Source organism: Adiantum capillus-veneris, chromosome 23 (assembly GCF_014529385.1).
Source record: "Adiantum capillus-veneris isolate H3 chromosome 23, ASM1452938v2, whole genome shotgun sequence".
Classification (NCBI taxonomy): Eukaryota; Viridiplantae; Streptophyta; class Polypodiopsida; order Polypodiales; family Pteridaceae; genus Adiantum; species Adiantum capillus-veneris.
In genome coordinates, this window is record NC_140953.1 from 49,011,278 (window position 1) to 49,036,310 (window position 25,033).

The 25,033-nt window shown below is 43.8% G+C and overlaps 1 pseudogene; it reads right to left on the minus strand.

The window, feature by feature from the left end:
- Positions 1-3,407: 3,407 nt before the first annotated feature.
- LOC147427756 (large ribosomal subunit protein uL1-like) lies at positions 3,408-23,880 on the minus strand (annotated as a pseudogene).
- Positions 23,881-25,033: the final 1,153 nt, after the last annotated feature.

Genomic DNA, 25,033 nt, shown 5'->3' on the forward strand with positions numbered 1-25,033 from the left:
CTTATGCATAATCTTCGACTCTAGCTCTTTACGTAGCAATGCAATTTTTGCCTCATTGCGAATTGTATAAAGACCAGCCAGAATATCCCAAGTCAGTTTTGCAGATTTTGATGAACGAATGTGAGAAGTAATAGTGTGCTATATAGACAACGCAATCAACACATGACCCTGTGCATCTTTTACATCCCAACGAGCTTGTTTTGTTGTAAGCAAAACAACTCTAATATCAGCAATCTTTGCAATAAGACCTTCAACATCCTCAACATCGCCTACATCCTCAGAACCGGACGTACATCAATACCCTGCACAATATTCTAGACACCCTTTGACACATGAACATGTTGCATCATGTAACCCACATAGGATAATTGTCCCCATCCAATCTGTCCTCAATAGCAAACATCTTGAACACATCTGTGTTGTTGTCAGCCATGATGAATGCCTGCACCTAATGTAAAAACTTCCCAAAAAGAGGAGAAATGAAGCAAGAACAACACGTGCCATATAGCACAAACCATAGTATGTTGTAAGGGACCTGTTATGCAGAAAACGATACTGACAAAAAGTTTGCACAAAATGACGAAATAGCATGTGCAATACTGCTTGTAGTGGAAATGGAGACTAAAATGAGTCCGAATCAGAAATCTGAGCAAACTAAGCTCTACGAGCTTACCCAGTTTTTTTATCGACGCTCACCAAAGCTCACTGAAATTGGAGAAAGTGAACAGGCGTGTGTTGGAGCTGCTGGCGGCTAAGCCCTGGAGGGCCCAACCTGCTTTGATACCAATTGTTGGAATTAGGATTGCAGGAAAACACACACAACTTGGAGAAGACGAAGGAAGCTCAAGGCACACAACAAAGAGTGTTTTACTTAGTTTGTAATGGAAAGATGGATAGCCCTAGAATGATGGGCGTATATACAATGCACGGGGAAAAAAACCTCCTTAAGAGGGAAAAAATGCCCCGGTGGTCCTAAGTGCGTTCATGCACATCACTACCACATGTATATGGTAACAAATTGTTTCACTGAGATCAAGCTCTGTCTTAGCTGAGGAACATAACGCACATGTTGTAGCGTGTATGATGCACCACTGGGCAAAGACAAACAAACGTCTCTTGCGCTCTCTATGTCAAACACCGAACCATCGGCCAAGTGTAGACAACCAAGCCTCCCACTAGAGAAATGCTAAACCAGCCACAATGCGGTGTGACATGAGAAACTGCATCCTCATCTGGCAACCAACGTGAAGAAGTGTCACTGCTCAAAGACATGTAATCAGGAGGAATGCTAAAGGCAAATGTGACATCACTGTCATTGACATATAAAGCCACTGCTCTAGCATGTGCCAAAACCTCATGCGCACCATGCATAGATCTCCGCTTTTGTCCCATACGTCTGAAACAACGGTGTCTACTGTGCTTTGTGTGACCACAATGCCAACAACGTAAGTATCGGCAAGAACGAGACCGCCGTCTCTAAAGAGTCATTTCTATCGATTCTAAATTTTCACACAAATTTACAACCATAAGTGAATGGTAAAGAAACTATGGTGAGAAAAACTGGGAGAAATTTGGCAGAGTCTCCCCTGTAAACTGAGCAAAACCTCAAGTACAATCTTAAATATATACCATGTCAAACTGACAACAAAGTGGGAGGTAACTCGACCACTACATGATCATCAAAGCATGATTAAACGCATCAAAACTGATGCTCACATATACCTAAAAACAACTCCACAATCTGCAAACTCTGCAAGCAAAACAACGTGGGACAAACTGCTCAATTGAGCGTAAAGCACATAACCGTATACGCAAGTAGAGAGTAAACTTGCTCAAAACGCATCCCACAAGAGAAACTGTCTGCAAAAATCTATAAAAACCTGTGAAACCTGTGACTACCTGTATTGTAGCCACACAAGCATACACAAATCCTCACTTCTGCGAGAGTGGGTACAAGAACACCAAATTGTGTCCAAATTGACAAAACCTGTCAAAAGTGAGAGTGAACACTCGATCACTATCAAAGTGGGAGTCTAGCTCAACCAGTAAACCATCACAGAGCAAACTGCGGATACGCATAAACCATGGCGAGAAATCCTCAGAAAAATTAGGCAAAGTTTTCCCTGGAAATTGAGCAAAAACTCAAGAAAGTCTCACCAAATCGCATAAAGAAATGGACACTCAGTGTCTCAGTAGAAAAATCCACAAATGGCATAAATAGTATTGCCAAAAACCTAGAAAAACAACTCACTCTTGATCGAGTGGCTCTATGGACGTATACTTGTCCAAAAACACATGTAAACCCTGCGAAGCTACAACCAAGCTCAAATCATATCCGCATAATACATACATAGCATGAACTTGCACCAAATTGTGCAAACAAGCTCTCTGTAATGCTCCACACAGTCGTACATGATCACTACATGTGCAACATAATCCACATTGGAAAGACTATGCCATCTGTGAGCAAAAGTGTTGGAAAATTGGCACACACTACCTCATCGGTCGATAAAGCCGTCGATCGGAAATGCCTGCCAAGTGCGAAGTGCGCTCGAGACAAAAACCTGCTCCGAAATGAGCAATTAGAGCCGTATGGACGGTATGTGCCATTGAAGCCGAAAACTGTAGAATGTCGAAGTCGAAAAGCCGGGGATGACCGTCGGAGACGTCTTCCACCACCGAGCGAAAGCGCCGATGCTGTGCCACCTGTGCTCGAAGTCGAGAAAACGCTTGATGTTAGCTTCCATTGCCGTGCGAAAGCGCGCTAGCCAATTAGCTGCCTAATTGGTGTCGAAACCGATGCGCCGAGGTGTAAACTCAAAGCCATAGAAGAAAACACCGAGACGCCAAGAAAAAACGCTAAAATCAGTGTCGAAACCGATTTTGGGGAGAAGTAGGAGAAAAATCGTCGAGAAGATCGACAAAATCAGACTGGTATCGGGTGATGTCTGGGCTTACTTTCCCGTGCACACTGTGCTGCGAACGCATGCATCATGCATACACACTCTTCAAGGCATGTACACATGTGGACGGGCGACCGGACATCGAACGTCCAGCCCGAGGAAAGTCGTAGCGCCTTTGCCCCAACAAGAATCAGTAATGAATGGGTGTTCAACTTAATAAGAGAACAAAGTACATCAGCCAATGGCTCAAGATAAAAATATGGGGCTTGGGGTTAGGGATTGGATTGCTAGGCTCTCAAGTATCAGGTGTTTGGTCAGTTCTTCAAAACGAGTAGTGGGTCCTATTTATAGTCCTCGGATTGGAAGTCTGGCTGACTGTGTGTTGTGTCAGTTATCATGGTAACTGTCTCTGGGTTATTGCTTCTAGAAGCTTCCAATCGCGCCATCTACCTGCTTGGAACTGTTCCCGCCTTCTACAATGCGCAGCTACACATTCTGAAAAAGCTACTTTTCCTCCATTTCAAGGTTTCCCACAGCAACACCGCACCTACTGCAGGTGAAATTTAACAGTGGCCTTCATCTCATTTAATTTCCCCTCCGATGAGTGTTGGTGAGAGATGAGAGTTGGGAACTTTCTCCCCTTGTTCAAATTGGGACGACCCAGGAGACAAGGAATCTGCTTAATAACAGCTTCAGAGGTACTTCTTTGCCAGCTTGTTCAGAAGCTTCTTATTCTTACTCATTTTCTTCAGCGCATCAACATCCATGCAATCTAGGCGAATCTTCTCCGCCTCTTCCCACATGCTGGGGCATCTCCTAGCATGCGCACTTTCATCTTGGTTGCGGGATGTGTACGAGCTTAACTGGCCCGTTGAAACACTTCTCCTTTTGGGGGTCATACTTCTTCAACCCAATCTGAAGCTCAACTGTCTCCACAAACTTTTTCTTCTTCTCCTTAGATTATGACACGAGCTTGTGATGGCTTCTCTCAACACATCGCTCTGAAGCTTGCTTTGCTCCTTCTACTCCCTCCCGCGACTGTGTTGTGGGTGAGAAAGAGCGCTCTCTCTCTCTCTCTCTCTCTCTCTCTCTGCGCAACTGGATTCTTCGGAGTCAAGTCATAGGTCCAAGTGTAGTCAGCAATCGTGGTGGCGCTCCGTTCTGGCATGGCAGCCACCATATGTGAGACTCGCGCAAGGGAAGGTAGATGGAAAATGAATGTGGATTCTCTCTCTCTCTCTCTCTCTCTCTCTCTCTCAAAAAGGAGATGAGCCTGCTACATTATAAGAGTAAACAACCTCAATTGCATATAGGGCTAGGCAAGATGAGCATGAATCATATCTCAAGGTAGCTCTTGAGAAGACCGTAGAAATCAAAGACAAGGTGTGCCTCTGCCAAAAACTGACTACAATTATTGGTATAAAAGCGCCCCCAAACAACCAAGCAAACAAAAATTGCAGTGTTGGTGGCGTTGGCATGTGATGGGACTAGTGCATACAGAAAGCAACAGCCCGCAACCTTCAATGTATTGGCAGAGCAGGACATGCAGTGGCTGCAAGAGACACGCAGGTTGGTGTTGAATTCGTGCAAAGTGTACAGGCACAACAAGGGCTCTCTCTCTCTCTCTCTCTCTCTCTCTCTCTCTCTCTCACAGAGAGAGAGAGAGATGCGATGTTGAAAATATTGTGAACCTGTTGTCATGCCGTGGCACGTAGATAGTGTGGAATAAAAACATTTGCACTCTTGACGCTTCTCGATGTATGTAAATAAAAGCAATCATGTATATATGGTGATATATGTTGAAGCGGCTTCTACGGTCGCTATCATGTACATACTTATCCGGGGAGTCGTAGCCCTGGATGTGGATAAGATGCTTAATTTCGTTTGACAATGTACATAGTCCAAGTGTTTCATGGTGGCACATTCATCTCGCCTATAAAGAGTGATGCGGGCAAAAACTACAAAAAATAGCAGCTAACAGGCGCCGTTGTAGAATTGCATGGAAAGTGACCAAAATAGTATACTAATGAAAAATGATGATTATCTATTCTTTTTATGCTTATGCGAGTGATCCCACTAATTTAGGGATTTTTGTGACTCCGTTTGAGATTTTTTGCATTAAAAATGATATTTTTTGGGTTAAAAATGATCTAGTTTTGGTCCAAAGTGGCAAAGTGGCCCAAAAATTGACACATCAACTCATATTACCGTAGGCAAGAGAGAGAGGCTGCTTTTTACAGGAAAAAACCTGCAATTTTGCTCTACTATGCAATTGCTTCCATGTTTGCTCAATCTATTAATCTATGTGTAGGGCAGTCCCGTCTCTTCGTAATCTTGTATCTGAGCTTGTGAGGGAGTGAATTAGGGTTTCCACTTATCAAAATGGTGTGTGGGATTCTCTTTAGAAGCTCTTAAATCTCTGCAAATTCAGAAAATGATCGCCATGAAGGTGGAAGCTCGAGTATTCCTTTCAACTGGTTGATGTTACGACTATGTAATTGGGGGCGAGGCTACATGATACCATGAAAAAGGTTTGGGTTTTGATTGAGATTTGTGCTTGTATGAGCATTGAGGTTTCATGGCTGGAACTTCAGTGTTTTTAAATGGTCTTTTTAAGTGAAATTGAATGTGATTTGGTGATCCTCTCGACATAATCTCAACTACGAAAACAAGCAATTTCCAAGCATGATAGGAAAGAGGGTTTGTGACTTTGCTATCACAAACACTCTTAAATTTTTAGTCACCCTTAGAACGAGGGTTGGCGAAGCAGCTGGGGGGGGGGGGGGGTTCAAAAACTTGTTTTAAAAGGTTTAATTACAAATAACTAAAGCTATGGATAGCAAGAGCAACAAGGCATGCATTTTGATCAAGGCACAATGCAAATGTTTCAAGCATTCGCCATGTTTATGTAACAACAACAGGCTGCAAAAAGAAGGGAGGTGTCAGCAACCAAAGCCCTTCAAGATATTGTGAACAAAATGGACCAATTTGAAGGGAAAGATGTCACAAAGTTTCTTCGTGGTTATGTAAAGGAGATGGAGCTACAACGGGTTCCAGAGGTGGACATGATTCGTAGTTTTGAGCTTGTTGTGGTCCACGAGATTAGAGACCATGTAAGGGGAATCAAGGAGGAGCATGGAGAAGGTTGAGAGCAATTAAAATTAGCCCTAAAGGAGGAATACTTCATGGAGAACTCTGAAAGGGTTACAAAAAGAACTTTCTTGGAATTGGTTGCAAAGCCAAAAGAAGGACTTTCCATCACCGAACTGTTGAGAGAGTTCGAGCGGTGCTATGCTCAGCTGTCAGGAACAGAGCGAGCCACTTTGGATAGTGAAAAGACTGAATTGTTCCTTCAATTGCAGGTTTTGAGCTCCAAGAAAAGCTAGAGCTACTCCTTGAAGACAAGAATACAGAACAAGGTCTAAAGGCTGAGTGGAAAGAGGTTGAGGACGCGGTCTCATTGCTTGCTAAGAGGCAATGCCGTAGAGATAAGATGGTGTTGAATGTTGTTACTTCTACCTCCAACATGTCTGAGATTCCTCCAAATCCTCTTAGTGTGAGTCCAAAAGGTGATAATTCAATGCTTGATGAGCTTGTTAAGGGAATACGAGAAATGAAATTAAAGCTAACAAGGCTTGAAGAGAAAGGACAACCTACATGACATAAATCCCAAAGCAAAGAAGGATTTGTGGACAGATGCATATGGTGTGATGGCACAGACCATGGTAGAAGGGATTGTGATAGCTTCAGTGATGCCTCGAAAAGAGATCTTATGTTTTTTAAGGATGGAAAGATCCATCTACGGGAGATTAGTATGCCATTAGGAACTAACTTTGGAAAAGGGGGTATGCGGAATTTAGTGGAGGATATGGCGACCAGTAATGCTATTTCTACAGTAGAGGCTGCTACCTATGGGACAAAGATAGAGCTAATTCCAAAGAAAGCGTTAAAGTCTACTCCAGATTCTTTTGAGGAGGTTGATAGCTTGTGGCCATATGCAATAGCCTCAACCAAAAAAGGAAAGGTAACTAAACAGGTATTACATGAAGCTAGTGATTGCATATGCCATACAACAAGTTGGGATGACCCTGTGGACTCTTTATCAGTGCATGTTTATCTTGCAAAATGCTATAACAATGAAGCAATTGTGGAAGAGAAGCGTAGACGTGAGAATGGAGATGGAAGTCCTTCTACTTCAAAGAGGGTTACAAGAGCCGCAGGAAGAAAGGATCCAGGACCTTCTTATGAGGCTCCACTGTTGGAATTAGGGTTGCAGAGAAACACACACAGCTTGGAGAAGACGAAGGAAGCTCAAGGCACACAATAGAGAGTGTGTTAGTGTGCAATGGAAAGATAGATAGCCCTAGAGTGATGGGCCTATACAATGCACGGGGGAATAAACCTCCTAAAGAGGGAAAAAATGCCCCAACGGTCCTAGTGTGTTCACACACATCACTACCACATGTACATGGTAACAAATACGCCTTGGAGTGATGTGGTGAACGAGAGCTGGCACATGAATAAAGGGAAGTGCAATGCCCTAAGGACATAATCAGTCCATAAAGGGGAGTAAGCCCAAAGCTTTGTGAAAAGCTTCGAGCTTCTCATGAGACAATGCCTTTGTGAAAAGATCTGCAAGGTTGTCCTATGTTGGCACATAAGCCAAGCTGATCTCTCCTGCTGAGAGCCTCTCCCTGACATAGTGGTAATGCACCTCAATGTGCTTTGTGCGAGCATGAAAAACTGGGTTCCTCGCAACTGCCAATGCGCTCTAACTGTCAGGGCAGATAGTGTTGGTAGTGTCCTGTCCAACATCCAAATCACCCATAGCGTCTGAGCCATACACACTCAACCGTAGCTATGAAGACTGCCCTGTACACAGCCTCACAACTCGAAGTGGCCACAGTAGGTTGCTTCTTGCTCAACCATGATATACATGAACTGTCAAGCATGAAACAAAAACCACTTGTGGACACTCGTGTGTCCACAAGTGGACACTCGTGTGTCAAAACAACCAGCCCAGTTTGAGTCTGAAAAAGCATGTAAGTCTGGCGGCAATGATCCCCCCTTGGGATAAAACAAACCAAGATGTAAAGTGCCACTAAGGTAGCGGAAAATCCTCTTGACAGCCACCCAATGCTTAGACCCTGGGCTATGCATAAATCTGTTGAACTGTGAGATTGCAAATTGAATATCCGGCCTCGTGTTGCAGGTTGGAATTAGGGTTGCAGAGAAACACACACAGCTTGGAGAAGACGAAGGAAGCTCAAGGTACACAATAGAGAGTGTTTTACTTAGTGTGCAATGGAAAGATAGATAGCCCTAGAGTGATGGGCGTATATACAATGCACGGGGGAAAAAAACTCCTAAAGAGGGAAAAAATGCCCCTGCGGTCCTAGTGTGTTCACACACATCACTACCACATGTATATGGTAACAAATCCCCCCTGGAGTGATGCGGTGAACGAGAGCTGGCACATGAGTAAAGGGAAGTGCCATGCCCTGAGGACAGGATCAGTCCAAAAACGGGAGTAAGCCCAAAGCTTTGCGGAAAGCTTCAAGCTTCTCACGAGACAATGCCTTTGTGAAAAGATCTGCAAGGTTGTCCCGTGTTGGCACATAAGCCAAGCTGATCTCTCCTGCTGAGAGCCTCTCCCTGACATAGTGGTAATGCACCTCAATGTGCTTTGTGCGAGCTGTAGGTCATGAGGGCAACAACTTCCCGGGAGGTCACCCATCCCAGTATTGTTCCTGCGCATATGCGCTTAGCTGTGACGTTCCACAAATTGGTCTAGCCATCCAGACCCCAAAACCTTAAGGTGTTAGGGACCTCCGGTCTAACCAATTTATGCAAGCCTCATAGATAGACACCACTTTGTCACCACAAGTTGGGCTTACCCCAACAATCGCCCCCTTAAGCCAAACTTGGGACTTTCCCGTCCCCTTGAGTACCAACGTGTTCCGCCTTTTTCTAGGCTCAGAGGTTGAGAGCTTCAACGTGGCCGGGAGCTAGCTCAGAGGTTGAAGTCAACATCAACATGTCCTGTTCCACGGACTCAGAGGTTGGACTTTGAACCATGGCTCTGATACCACTTGTTGGGATCGGAGAGCACACACACAGAGAGCCAGCACGAAGAAGGAGATACACGCAGTGTGTGGCGGGGCGGTACTCACACTACAATGTGTAGTTATGAGTATAGTTATTATGAATGAGTAAATGAATGGCTGTACATGGGCGGCTGAACAACGGGCAGCCGGGCACACGGGCCTTTAACCCAACAATCTCCCACTTAAAGGCAGTGTGCCTTTAAAGTGGCCAAAGTACAGCAAAAGATGTCAAGCCATACCCATCAGCGATCTGCAGTGTGCAAACCGCTGTGAGGCTAACGACTTCGTGAGTAGATCAGCAGGGTTATCGTCAGTGTGTACCTTGACAAGCTCTATGCGCTTGTCCTCTAGCACCTCTCGTATGAAGTGATACCTCACCTCAATGTGCTTTGTCTTCGCATGGAAGACAGGATTCCGTGCCAACGCTATGGCACTCTGGCTATCACAATGTAGAATCGGAGCATCACCAGCCATACCAAGATCTCCCACTAGTCGTGAGAGCCATACGGCCTCCTTGGCAGCCTCAGTGGCAGCCATATATTCAGCCTCTGTAGTGCTCAAAGCAACGCATGGCTGTAAACGTGATGCCCACGAAACCGGTCCACCTGCAACTGTGAGCACATAGCCGCTAGTAGACTTCCTCGAGTCCACTGACCCTGCATAGTCTGAATCTGTATATCCACAAACAGACATATCCTTCTCACCATAACATAGGGACAACTCTGAAGTCCCTCTCAAGTATCTGAGAATACCTCTCACTGCATCCCAATGACGCTTGCCCGGGTTAGACATGTACCTGCTAACCACACCAACTGCATGAGCAAGATCTGGACGCGTAGCCACCATGGCATACATCAAGGAACCAACAGCTGACGCATAGGGAATCTGAGACATCTCTGTAGTCTCCAAATCTGTCTGAGGGCAGTCATCATGGCTGAGTTTTACATATGGAGGCAACGGGGTACTAATGGCCTTCCCCCCTTCCATATGAAAACGCTCAAGCACCCTGTCAATGTACTCTTTCTGACTAAGAAAGAGCATCTTGCGAGAACGATCACGAGTGATCCGCATACCCAAAATATGACTGGCATCCCCAAGATCCTTCATGGAAAAGGTCTCATGTAGCCTATGTTTCAAGGCATCCACATCAGAAATACACTTCCCTGCGATCAGCATGTCATCCACATACAAAACCAAAACAATAAGACTACCATCTGCAGCCTTGCGAGTATAGAGGCATGGGTCCTCATAACTGCGTACATAGCCCAATGAACTCATGAATGCATCAAACTTACGATACCATTCACGAGATGATTGCTTCAGCCCATACAAGGTCTTAAGAAGCCGGCATACCATCTTCTTTGAACCATGAATAACAAACCCACTTGGTTGCTCCATGTACAAATCCTCGTGCAAGTCCGGATGTAAGAAAGCTGTCTTTACATCCATTTGCTTCAATTCCATGTCTTCTGTAGCTACCAAAGCAAACAACATACGCAAAGTAGACATCTTCACCACTGGGGAGAAGATCTCGTCAAAATCAATGCCCTTCTGTTGCTTGAATCCTTTAGCCACAAGCCTTGCTTTGTACCTAGGCTTTGCATCCATTGAACACAATTTTATCTTGTAAACCCACTTGCATGGTAGTGCCTTCTTACCCTTTGGCAAAGGAGTAAGCTCCCACGTTTCATTTTGGATCAACGAATCCATCTCTGACTGCATAGCCTGCTCCCACTTGAGCTTGTCAACACTAGACATGGCCTCATTATAACATGATGGCTCCCCACAATCAGTCAACAATACATAATCCATAGAAGGCACAAAACGCTGAGGCTGTCTTGCACGCCGCTCTGAACGCCTCAAAGACTGTGCAAGAGGTGCATCTGGCTGTCCCACATCTACATGATCTCCCAACAAGGGCTGATCTGGCTGTCCCACATCTACATGATCTCCCAACAAGGGCTGATCTCCCACTTGAGGGTCAATGGGCTGCCCACGAGCAGCCATGAGACCATCATACCGATGACCATCCTCCTCAAATATCACACGCCGAACCTCAACCGTTCGCGGTGATGCTCTATACATAGAGTCCTCATGAAAAACAACATCATGACTGCGCACAATCTTCCTGTCAATAGGATCCCACAATCGATAACCCATCTCACCAGAGCTACCATAACCCAAGAAGATACATCTCTTGCTTTTTGGATCCAATTTGCTGCGTTTTGCCTTAGGTACATGTACATAAGCTTCACAGCCAAAAACACGAAGGTGACCATACGAAGGTGTCAAACCTGTCCATACCTCTTCAGGCACTTTGAAGCCCAAAGGAACACTAGGTGAACGATTTATCAAATGCACAGAAGTGGCAACAGCTTCAGCCCAAAATCCATTTGACAAACCAGCCATAGAAAGCATACTACGGACTTTTTCCTGTATAGTCCTATTCATGCGCTCTGCCACACCATTTTGAGGAGGTGTATAGGGAGCACTAAGCTCGCGCCGTATACCCTTCTCAACACATAATGTTGTGAAAGCATGAGACATAAATTCACCCCCATTGTCCGTACGTAAGCACTTCAACTTACAACCTGATTGGTTCTCAACAAGAGCCAACCATTGCTTAAATATATCAAACACCATATCCTTCTTACGAATGGGGTATGCCCATACCTTCCTGCTAGCATCATCAATGAACGTAACAAAGTACATAGCACCTCCAAGAGAAGCATTGGGCATCGGCCCACATACATCACTATGCACCAAAGCTAGCTTTTCCAAAGATCTGTGTGGAACACTCTTCTTATGAGAAGACCGAGCATGTCGACCATAAAGGCAATGCTCACAAAACTCAAAACCACCAAAATCTGAAACGGGAATGTAATCCGCACGTGCCAACAACTTCAAACCTTTCAGTGACATATGCCCCAAACGCTGATGCCATAAAGAAGCAGGAGGTTGCTCAGTGATCCCCACAATGTGATCAGCCACACTAGCTACACAAAGGGAATACAACGTATTCCTCTTAGCACCTTTAACCAAAATAAGGCTGCCCTTAGTGATCTTCCAACCTCCATCACCAAAAGATACATTGAAACCAAGTGAATCCAACTGACCCACAATAATCAAGCTTTTTGCAAGAGCCGGCACATGATGCACACGCTGCAAGACAAACGTAGTAGAGTTTGGCATAGCCAAATGAATATCCCCAATGCCATGAATCTGCATAGAACGCCCATCGGCAATCCTGACAGTACCTGTGCTCGAAGCATCATAGTCATGAAACCACGACCTATGAGGCGTAACGTGAAAAGAAGCACCACTATCAATGACCCAATCCATAGGCATACTACGCTCATGAGTGAGAAGAAAAGCGTCATCAAAATAGGATGCAAGCAACACATCACCAAGCTCTTCACTAGTAGCACTAGTCGGAGCACATACATGGTCATCTTGAGAGCTACACTCTCCCTGTGTTGCATTTAACTCCTCAATTTTGACATTGGATTTAGGCTTGTCCTTAGCATCATGGTCTTTCTTCTTACCATCTCCATTTTCCCTTTTCCACTTGTAGCAATCCTTTTTGAAATGGCCTTTTCTACCACAATGAAAACATTCCACATCCTTTTTACTTGTGCCTGCACGGGACTTGCTTCTAGATTTACCCCTGTTGGACTTATACTTGTCCATAGTCCTGCCTCTGACAACCATTGCACTAGAAGACTTACTACCTGCATTATTCTTTCGATTAATCTCTTCCGTGAGAAGACTAGACTCCACATTAGTACTTGTCAACTCATTCGCAGGAACCGAGTTACTTATGGCTGTCCTAAATGTGTCCCATGACTCAGGCAACGTGACAAGTAAAAACATAGCTTTTACATTTTCCTCAAACGTAATTTCCTGCGTAGCAAGTTGGCTGAAAATTGTATTGAACTCATTCAAATGCGCATTCATGGAAGCACCTTCCTCCATTCGCAAATCAATAAGCTTTTTAATCCAATACACCATAGAAGCAGCCGAATGCTTATCATACATATCGCAAATCCGCTGCCATAGCTCATAAGCTCCACCCTGTGCATCTTTCACATTGTAATAAACAGACTTTGAAAGGGAAAGCCTAATGGTAGACCTGCACATCTCATCCAACTCCTCCCAATCATCCCTCTCCATGTTCTCTGGCTTAACTCCATGCAACTTTAGAGGTCGAATCTGTTTCTTCTGCACCAAGACATCCCAAATCTGATCTTTCCAATATGAGAAATTAGCACCATCCAATTTCTCAATATTGAAAATTGTGTCCTCTTTAGTGCCCATTACAACAAGAATGCAACAATGAGAAACCTACAACCAACCAACAAATTGCCACAACAAAGTAGTGTTGCAAATCTAACAACACCTGCTGCTCAATCAAAGAGAAAACGCATAGAGTATAAATCAGCCCATAATATGGTCAAAAAACGTACGTAGAAATCCACAAACAAATGCATAAACCCGTGACACCTGTAACTCAACCGGCCTAGGCAAACCGTGCCACAAAATGCATCAACAATGAGCTGTCATAGAGGCATAAACATACTCCATGTCTGAATAACCACAATAGAGACATAAGCTGACCAAGCTTACACAAATCCGTGAGCATAAATGGATCCAAGTGAGCATATAACCAATGCACAAGCTCAACGAAGTCCAATCTCTACTGTCAACCAAGTACCTGTCCGTACTCAAACCGCAACACTGCAAGCAAGAGCAAACCCGCTCTATGTATAAGTGAACCAAATCTCCACAATATCATGCATAAAGAGTGTCTGTCAAACTGCCATATCCACATCCATCAACATACATAGATGATGTCAACCTGTAGCTCAAGAACACGCCTAAACAGACTGCCCAGAAGAGTAGAAGCTCCCACTCAAACCACAACCATATGCATGGTTGTCCCACAGTCAAAATACATGTTTTGTAACCACAGAAGAGACCTGTATCCAAAGCTCCCTGTAACCTATAACCTGTACCCGTACCTGTACCTGCACCTGTACCTGTACCTGTAGTCGAAGAAGACAATGTCGCCAAAACTCCCACTCTATCTGTGTGTATGAGGCCACTCCAAGAAGAGGCTACACACTCTCAAATGAGCTGTGGGCTCACGTAAGTGGAAGACACTACAACAATGGCACCTGTAATGGCTATGGAAGCTCTGGCAGTAGAAAACTACCAAAGAGAGCTGAAAAACGTAGCTCCTAGTCTGTAGCTCGGATGGGATTTATAATGGCACGAATGGCTCCGAAAGGGGGGTTAAACCCCAGGACACCTGCTGAAAATACTCGCGGAGTGCTGAACCTTCCAATGCCAAGCTCAGAAAAACCTTCTGCTCTTTAGAAATGCGCGCGTGTGCGAAACCGAAAAACGGCAATGAAACAGCAGCAAGTTTCAACACACTCAACAATGATGATGAAGCTCTCAATGCTCTCACTACCAAGCTCTGATACCACTTGTTGGTCATGAGGGCAACAACTTCCCGGGAGGTCACCCATCCCAGTACTGTTCCTGCGCATATGCGCTTAACTGTGACGTTCCACAAATTGGTCTAGCCATCCAGACCCCAAAACCTTAAGGTGTTAGGGACCTCCGGTCTAACCAATTTATGCAAGCCTCATAGATAGACACCACTTTGTCACCACAAGTTGGGCTTACCCCAACACGAGCATGAAAAACAGGGTTCCTTGCAACTGCCAATGCGCTCTGACTGTCAGTGTAGATAGTGTTGGCAGTGTCCTGTCCAACACCCAAATCAGCCATAAGGTGTCTGAGCCATACACACTCAACCGTAGCTGTGAAGACTGCCATGTACTCAGCCTCACAACTCGAAGTGGCCACAGTAGGTTGCTTCTTGCTCAACCATGATATACATGAACTGCCAAGCATGAAACAAAAACCACTTGTGGACACTCGCGTGTCAAAACAACCAGCCCAATCTGAGTCGGAAAAAGCATGTAAGTATGGCGGCAATGATCCCCCCTTGGGATAAAACAAACCAAGATGTAAAGTGCCACTAAGGTAGCAGAAAATCCTCTTGACAGCCTGCCAATGCTTAGACTCTGGGCTATGCATAAATCTGCTGACCTGTGAGACTGCAAACTGAATATCCGGCCTCGTGTTGCATACATAAATGAGGCAGCCAACAACAGTTTGGTAAAGAGTGACATCAGCAGGATCGCCAGCATCATGTAGACTCAACGTCAAACCTGTTTCCATGGGAGTGGCAATAGGTTTGCAATCCTCAAGTCCAAACTTACATAGCAATGTCTCTATGTAACTTTTCTGACACAAGGCAATACCACCATCACACTGCTTAAACTGTATACGCAAGTAATGATGCAACAGCCCCAAATATTTCATCTTGAAAGTAGCATTCAAATCAGCCTTAAATTCAGCAATATGTCTCTCATTTGGTCCAGTGATCAGCAAATCATCAACATAAAGAACCACGATGAGAAGTACATCACCCTCACGCTTTACATATAATTTGCTTTCAGTTGGACTGTTACGAAAGCCTTGTTTGACCAAATGAGTGTCAGCTTTCTCATACCAAGCACGAGGAGATTGCTTCAACCCATACAAAGCCTTGTTACATTTGCACACTTTGTCCTCTTGTCCTTTTATGACAAAACCGCGAGGCTGCGTTACATAAACTTTCTCAAATATGTCACCATTCAAGAAAGCAGTAACAATGTCTGATTGATGTACATCCCAACCAAAATGAGCTGCCAATGCACATAGAAAACGCACAGTAGTCATACGACAAGTGGGAGCAAAAGTCTCTTCATAATCTATGCCTTTTTGCTGTGCATAACCCTTTGCAACAAGTCGAGCCTTATGGCGATCAATCTCACCATCCGGCTTGCGTTTGAACTTGTAAACCCACTTTGTACCAATGGCCTTTTTGCCAGGAGGCAAATCACATAAAGTCCATTTGTCATTTTCTATAAGTGCATCATATTCTGATTGCATGGCAGCCATCCAATTTTCTGAATTATGTGCTTCATCAAAAGATAGAGGCTCCTCAACATCATGTAAACTAGACACAGCCAAAGCATAACAATCTGATGCATAGGATGCATGGCAAGAGCTTGAATGAGTACGACTAGACAAAGGTGCATCCAATTTACTGTCACGCAAAGTGTGCACCAGCCATTTTGGCATACCTCTAGCCTGCTCATTTTCAGCCCTTTCCTCATCAAGTAAATCATGTACATCTGCATCAGTAATAGGCTGATCTAAAACATTTTCAGAAACCCCCATAGGCTGTACATTTGCCTCATTGGAACTTACATTCGTATTCCCACCACTGAAAAGAGGCAACAAAGTGTCATAAATGTCCTGTGAGCTTACATTATTGTCTCTAGTACATGACAGCAAGGGCTGAACAGAATCTTCCACAAACACTACATCCTGAGAAACCAGAATACGTTTTGTTTGCGGATGATACAACCTGTAACGTTTGCTTTCAGCACTCTAAACAACAAAAATACATTTGGCAGCCTTATCATCCAATTTTCTGCGCTGCACTTGTGGCACCAAAGCATATGCCACACAGCCAAAAACACGCATGTGCTCAATAGAAGGCTTTCTATCATGCCATGCTTCATATGGAGTAATAGACTGCAAAGCTTTCGTAGGACACCTGTTAAGTACATAAGTGGCACACATGATGGCCTCAAGCCAAAAAGAATGCGGTAAAGCTTGACTTTTCACCATACATCGTGCCATTTCCGTCAGTGACCTGTTTTTCCTCTCAGCAACACCATTTTGCTGAGGTGTATAAGGCTCTGTAAATTGGTGTTTTATCCCACGACTAGCCAGAAATGAATTAAATTCATGAGACATATACTCCCCCCCTCGATCGGAACGGAGGGTGCCCATAGTACATTTCGACACATTTTCAGCCATAGCCAGAAATTGTTTGAAGCATATAAAAACTTCGGACTTCGCTTTAAGCGGAAATATCCATGCATGCCTGGAGTAATCATCAATGAAATTCACAAAGTACAGGTAATTGCCCAAGGACGGAGTTTGCATGGGCCCACAAACATTACTATGCACAAGCTGCAACCTGCATGTGGCCCGAACTGAACCATCCTTTGGAAACTTAGAATGCTGGATCTTACCCAAAATACAACCTTCACAAACATGTTTGACAGGTGCTTCAAGAGGCGGCAAAGAAGCAACCATATCGGATTTCTGCAAACGCAGCAAACTGGCAAAATTTAGATGACCAAAACGTGCATGCCAAAGTTTTGCATCTGAAATAGCCCTTGAATCTGCAACAGCATTTGCAAAATTTTGTCCACACTTGTCATACAAAGTGAGCTTATACAACCCACGGCACAAAAGGCCAGATGCAACAATTTCATCACCAAAACTGAGATCATGAACTGTACATCTGTCATCCACAAATTTGACTACAAGTCCAAGTCTAGCAAGTGCGGATACAGACAAGAGATTCTTCTTGATCCCAGGTACATATAGTGCATCAACAAGTGTGAAGGAACTGCCATTAGCAGCAGTGAGCACAATCTTTCCAACTCCCTGAACTGGATAAGAGGCATTGTTGGCACAAGTGACTGAATTCCCATGAGGGACAGACTCGAGAGAGGTAAACAATTCATGATGTGAGGTAATGTGCTTTGTAGCACCACTGTCGAAATACCACACATGTGAATCTGCAGCAACTGACAAGCATGCATCATGGACAGCAGGATTGTAAGTGCACTCTGCGCTAAAAGCCCATTCTGCATCAACATCAGCAACACACTCTCCTTTCACAGAAGACTCAACAATGGCTGCATTTGTAGTGGAACCAGCATTTGCAGTGGAACCACCCTCTTTCTTCTTAGCCTCTTTGGCCTTCAACTTAGGACACGACTTGATCAAGTGATCATTGGCTTTACAATAATGGCAACACATCTTGTTTTTGCCCTTATCACCAGAATTTCCAGACGAAGTACTGCCAGCAGAAGCATTGGGAACATAATTTTTGCCACTCGTAGCAGAACCATAAGAAGTGGCTGCATTACTGTTACCACCCTTTCTTTGAGAAGCAATAAAGGCCTGTTCAACTGCACGCTGCCTAGTCCTGTTTTTTCTAGAAAGTGACTCTTGCAACAGCAATGTGCATAATGCATCAAACTTGACAACTTCAGGATTTCCTTGGGTCATCAGTCTCCAAGTACTAGCAAAAGTCTGGTAGGAATCTGGTAAGGCATCAAGAACAGTCTGCACAAGGGAACTGTCAGAAATGAGTTCACCTGCAGAAATAAGCTGCTCATTGATATCCTTGACACTAGCAAGGAAAGTGTCCATATCATCTTCCTCATGCATAATCTTTGACTCCAGCTCTTTACGCAGCAAAGCAATTTTAGCCTCATTGCGGCTTGCATAAAGACCTGCTAGAATATCCCAAGCCTGTTTTGCAGATTTTGCTGAACGGATGTGAGGAACAATGGTGCGCTTCACAGACAACGCAATCAATGCATGAGTCTACGCATCCTTAACATCCCAACGAGCTTGTTCTGCCGTAGGCAAAACAACTCTAACAGCTGCAATCCTTGCAGCAAGACCTGTAACATCCTCAACATCGCCTACATCCTTAGAACTAGGACGTACATCAATGCCCGGGTGGGCACGCACCCTAGCTTGAATTAATTGAGGAATTGCCCAAGGCCACCTGGGCACACACCCTAGATTGAGTTAATTGAGTAATTTCCCAAGGCCAAAGGCCTTAGGGTGTTTTTAGTGTGAATAAGGCACTGCCCACAAACAACTATGGTGACCTGTAGCGCCGCGAGGGCAAGGGGGAGAGAGATATGCTCATGTGCTGCGTCCTGGGCGTCGTTACAGTGACGGGATATGCTCCCCATCGCAGCACGCATCGGCCAATCCAAGCCACGCTAGATATGGTGGAGGTTGAGGTCTCCTGCCTCCTCGGCACAAGCGGCTCTGCACGTGTCAAGGGTTTTCGGCTCCCCCTTAGCAGGCGGCCCTTCACATGCAAAAAGCTCTCAGTTGCTCCACGCCCTCTTGCCCAAAATAGACCATGCTCTGATACCAATGTAAGAGAGGGGTGACTAGAGCCTAAGAGTCCACCACCCAACCACCCTTTATATAGGCATGTCCCTAGCCCTTTGCCCTAGTTGGACTCCCCGTTCCACACCGCCTAGCCCGGCCCTGCCTTGTCTAGTCCGGCCTTGCCGGTGTCCTGACATGGTGCATTCATGGCACGTGTGCACATAACTATGCAAAGGATTCACCCATCTTCACTTTACTTGTATCCTCCTATTCCACTCGTATCACAAATTGCAAAAATTTCCTCAAGCTCGGAGCAGAAACCTTCTTCACCATACACCGCTTCCTCCACAATTGCAGCAACACTACCCAAAACCCCTCGGTGCTTTCTATATGGCTCTTTTACCACTAAAAGTAAGTCATCTTCTACACAAACCTACTCGTTTGAGTCGTGTATGGGCAGACAAAAAACTTCATAGAAAATGCAAGCTACATTAGACACTAGGACAGTGGAGGCCGAGAGCTTGAAAGCCTCTGCAGCACAAGCCATAGGAGTGGTAGCGCACAACAAGATTTCCAAATATGTATTTCAAGAGAGGGAGCATAATCTACTAAAACTGTGGCACCTAAAAGTGGTGGTAGAGGCCACAACACTATCGTTTGATGCAGGAATCACGTGGCAAGTGTTAGCTACATATCAAGCTGACAAAGGCATAGCAGCAGTGAATGGCAGAACACTAGAACTCACAACATGTGAGTTGGCCCATTATTCAAAATCCCATACTCAACAAAACCCACACCAGCCACGGTTATGAAGTCAATTTTTTTAAAAAAAAGACAATCAAGCCAGGAAGAAGCGCAAGGATGGTGCTCAAGGAATTCCAGTAGTAGCTACACTGGAATGCACTTTAGTGTATAGATTCAGTGCAAAAACCATTAGCCTGAAAAACAACACGACGCTCTAAAAAACTGTTCGCCATGCTGCTGGGACCAAGATTCAGAACCCAGAGAACAATATCAATATTAGTCAATTCCTTTATACTAGCGTGGTGCAACCGACGGCTAAAGCCAAGTCTAAGAACCTGTTTAAAGCCTGGTATTTATGGAACTTCCTCTATTGGACAGACCTGGCTCCAATACACGAAAGATTTGGGATAAGTTGACTAAGGACAGGGCACCCAAGATTACCGTAACATCCTCGAAGAAAATTGGAAATGGGAAGACAGACAAGACCAGAGCTGGCAACAAAGCAATCTGAGGAAAAAGGCAAAGAGACAATGCAAACTGGTGCAAAACGGCCATCAACCCAGACATGAACTTGGTAAACTAGCAAAAATCAGAAAATAATGGATCTGCTGAAAGGATTTAATGCCAGAGCATAAAAGACAGTGAGAAGAGTACAAGACATGTAAGGAGGAGGAATGCTAAAGGCAAATGTGACATCACCGTCACGGGCATATGAAGCCACTACTCTAGGATAGGTCAAAACCTCATCTACATCATGTATACATCTCCATTGCTGCCTCATACATCTAAAACAATTGTGCCCAACATTGGATATATCGGCAACTACAAGAGTGTCATCTCTCATGAGTCATCAATGTCGACTCCGAATTTTCACACATGTCTGCTATCATAAGTGAATGTCAAAGTGGGAGATCACTCAACCACTACACAATCATGAAAGCCATGATCAATCGCATCAAAACCGATGCTCACATAGCATAGAACCAACTCTACAATCTACAAGCTACATGCATAATTCGTGTCACTAAACCAAGTGAGCTAAATCTAGGACAAACAGCTCAGGCGAGTATAAAGTGCATAACCACGCTCAAAATACATCACACAAGAAAATTGTCTGCAAAGATCTACAAAAAACCTGTTAGACTACCTGTAATCTGTAGCCACACAAGCATATGCAACTAACATAACTTGTCAAAGTGAGAGTTTGAACTCGATCACTATCAAAGTGGAAGTAAATATCGACCACTAAACCATCAGACTGTATACTATAGATACACACAAAACATGTTGAGAATCTAGGAAAAATCAGGCATAGTCTTCCCTGAAAACTATGTAAAAACTCAAAAATCTCATCAAAACTGCATAAAGGATGAATTGACACACAGTGTCTGAGTAGACAGATCCACAACTAACATAACTTGTCAAAGTGAGAGTCTGAACTCGATCACTATCAAAAGTAGAAGTAAATATCGACCACTAAACCATCAAAGTGTATACTATAGATACACACAAAACATGTCGAGAATCTAGGAAAAATCAGGCATAGTTTTCCCTGAAAACTACGTAAAAACTCAAAAATCTCATCAAAACTACATAAAGCATGAATTGACACACATTGTTTGAGTAGACAGATCCACAACTAACACAACTTGTCAAAGTGAGAGTCTGAACTCGATCACTATCAAAGTGGAAGTAAATATCGACCGCTAAATTATCAGACTGTATACTATAGATACACACAAAACATGTCGAATCTAGGAAAAATCAAGCATAGTTTTCCCTGAAAACTATGTAAAAACTCAAAAATTTCATCAAAACTACATAAAGCATGAATTGACACACATTGTCTGAGTAGACAGATCCACAACTAACATAACTTGTAAAAGTGAGAGTCTGAACTCGATCACTATCAAAGTGGAAGTAAATATCGGCCGCTAAATTATCAGACTGTACACTATAGATACACACAAAACATGTCGAGAATCTAGGAAAAATCAAGCATAGTTTTCCTTGAAAACTACGTAAAAACTCAAAAATCTCATCAAAACTACATAAAGCATGAATTGACACACAATGTCTCAGTAGACAGATCCACAGATGGTATCATAATCTTCCAAAATCCTGGAAAACTAGTTCACTCTTGAATGAGTGGCCCTATGGAGGATGAGTACACCTGCCCAAAATGCCTGTAAACTTATGAATCTGCCAACTGCAAGCTATACCTAGCTCATGTTGTATCTTCATATGCATATATAGCATGAAAATACACATAATCATGTTGTAACTACTCTCTAGAGTGACCCAGATAGTCATACATGAGCATAATGCCCCTGCCGCATAATTAACACTAGAAGAACGTGCAAATTGTGAGCAAAACGCTTGAAATCTGGCACACACTACCTCGTTGATCGGTAAACTTGTCGACCAAAAACGAAACACGTAGTACAATCTGCCACCTGTAATCATATACATCGTCCAAGAGATTATCTTGTTCAAGGGAAATCCGCTTTGGAATGGTCCGTTGGAGTCGCTATGCGTCCAATGTGTGTTGCTGAAGCAGAAAAATGGAGAACCATTGAAGGCAAATTTGCTATCAATGGGGGGGTATTGCCACGGAGACATTGTGGACCAAGTCGCTCTCGATGGGGGATAGAGTAGATATGATGCCGCTCTCGCTCGATCTATCTCTAGGTAGGTCAAAGTCGGGAAGTCGGGGGGGTGTCGGAGCAAAACCGCTCCAAAATGGACATGGGAGGGTAGTCGATGGCAAAGTTATGCTAAAGGAGAGACAAACCACTCTTGCTTACTCTTGCTATGTTGAAGCCGAGAAGAAACACTTGATGCCGACTTTTGTCGCCGATGCTCAAAGTCGATGCCAAACTCTCGATGGTCGATGAGGAAAACCGATGCCGAGTGCACGTCGGAGGAGATCTAGTACACTCTCTCTCCCTCCCTTGCTCTATGCTAAAGTCATAAAGTCAATGTCGTAGCTCAAAATCAATCAATGTCAATGTCGGAGAAAAGTGTGTGTGTGTGTGTGTGTGTGTGTGTGTGTGTGTGTGTGTGTGTGTGAGTGAGGCGCACAACCGTGCTCTCCTTGCTTGGAGATCTCCCACTGTTAGTATCGAGAGTGTAAGGATGCAGTGAAGGTTGAACTGCATATTCAAACTCAGTAGTCTGTTCAATCTACAGATTCAAATTCAATAGTCTACTCAAACTATAGAATTAGACACAATAGTTTGATTGAACTGCAAAATCAGACACAATAGTAAAGTGATGGAGATGCACCCACAAAAGATGAGCAATAGTTAGAGATGGAGAGCATAGCTTTGACATAGCGTTTGTGGGTACAAAAGAGTTGTAACTCTTTAGGTTTTTTCTTATAGGTATAGAGTAGAATTATACAACCACCCGATAAGGGTCTAAATATACAACCACCCAATAAGGGTGCAGATGAGTATGTGGCCCTTTATCCCAACAACCTCTAGGGCCTTAAGACAACGTGCTTGAAGTGGAGGAAAGAATCAGCTATGTACAAAGCTGATAACACCTATATCTATCTAGCCCCCATCATCTATGGGTAATGAGCAAACCTCTCAATTGGAAGACCCTTCGTGAGAAGGTCTATAGGATTATCATCTATATGTGCCTTGAAAGATCAACGCTCTTGTTGGCAAGGAAACCTTGGATAAAGTGATACTTCACTTGTATGTGCTTCATCTTTGCATGAAAGATAGGATTTTGAGCTAGCATGATAGAACTTTGACCGTCACAATGGATAATTGAAATCTCTGAAATGCCAAGATCTCCCACCAATCGTAAAAACCATAAAGCCTCCTTGCAGGCTCAGTTGCAGCAACATACTCTACCTCTGTTGTAGACAATGCAACACACTTTTGTAGCCTGGATATCCAAGAGACTAATCCCTCTATGAACATGAAAACATACCCTGAAGTAGATGCATGACCAGCATAGTCTGCATCTATAAAGCTCGCCACAGATGCCTTTTGCTTGCAAAAGCAGATGCACAAATCCTTTGTGCCCTTGAGATACCTCATAATACCATTCACTACTTCCCAATGCTTTTTGCCAGGATTTCCATGTACTTGCTAACCACTCCCACCGCAAATGCAATATTGGGATGTGTAGCTAACATAGCATACATCAAACTACCAATAGCTAAAGCATACAAAATCTTGGCCATTTCAGCCTTTTTATCATGAGATGTAGTGCTATCTTTTTCATTAAGTTTCACATATGGAGGCAATGTTACACCAATTGCTTCCCCCCCTCCATATGGAAACGCTCCAAAATCTTGGATACATATTCCTATTGTGACAAATAAAGGAGACCTACTTTCCCTCAAAATACGCATTCCAAGAATATGATTGGCCTCACCAAGATCCTTTATATCAAACCTGATGTGTGGGATTTGCCTCAACATGTCCAATGCATGAAAATTCCGGCCTATAATCAGCATATCATCCACATACAAAACCAAGATAATCAGACTATCGTCTGCTGCCCTCTTGGTGTACAAGCGGTGATCAATTTGACTCCGGCTGAAATCTTGAGATTTCATGAATGTATCAAATTTCCAATACCATTCCCAAGGTGCATGTATCATCCACATACAAAACCAAGATAATCAGACTGCCATCTGCTGCCCTCTTGGTGTACAAGCAGTGATGAATTTGACTCCGACTGAACTCTTGAGATTTCATGAATGTATCAAATTTTTGATACCATTCCCAAGGTGCATGTTTCATCCATAAAAATTCCTTTTGAGTTTACATACCATCTTTTCCTGCCCTTTTGCGACAAAACCTTTAGGTTGCTACCTATAGATTTCCTCATACGAATCACCATGTGAAAATGCATTTTGCACATCCAACCAAGCCCGAAATGATCCGCAAAGTAGTCATCTTGACTATGGGAGAAGAGATCTCCTCAAAATCAATTCCCTCTTCCTACTTGCACCCTTTGACAACCAACTGTGCCTTGTACTTTACCGAGAAACCAGAAGTGATTTTCTTTTTGGAAACCCATTTGCATGGCAAAATTTTCTGCTCTTTTGATAAATGCACCAAATCCCAAGTATCATTCTTCTCCAAAAATTCCATTTCTGATCTGAGAGCATGACTGTATTCCATTTATCATTTTCTAGACTATCCAATGCTTCCTTGAAGCAAGACGATTCAACAAAATTTG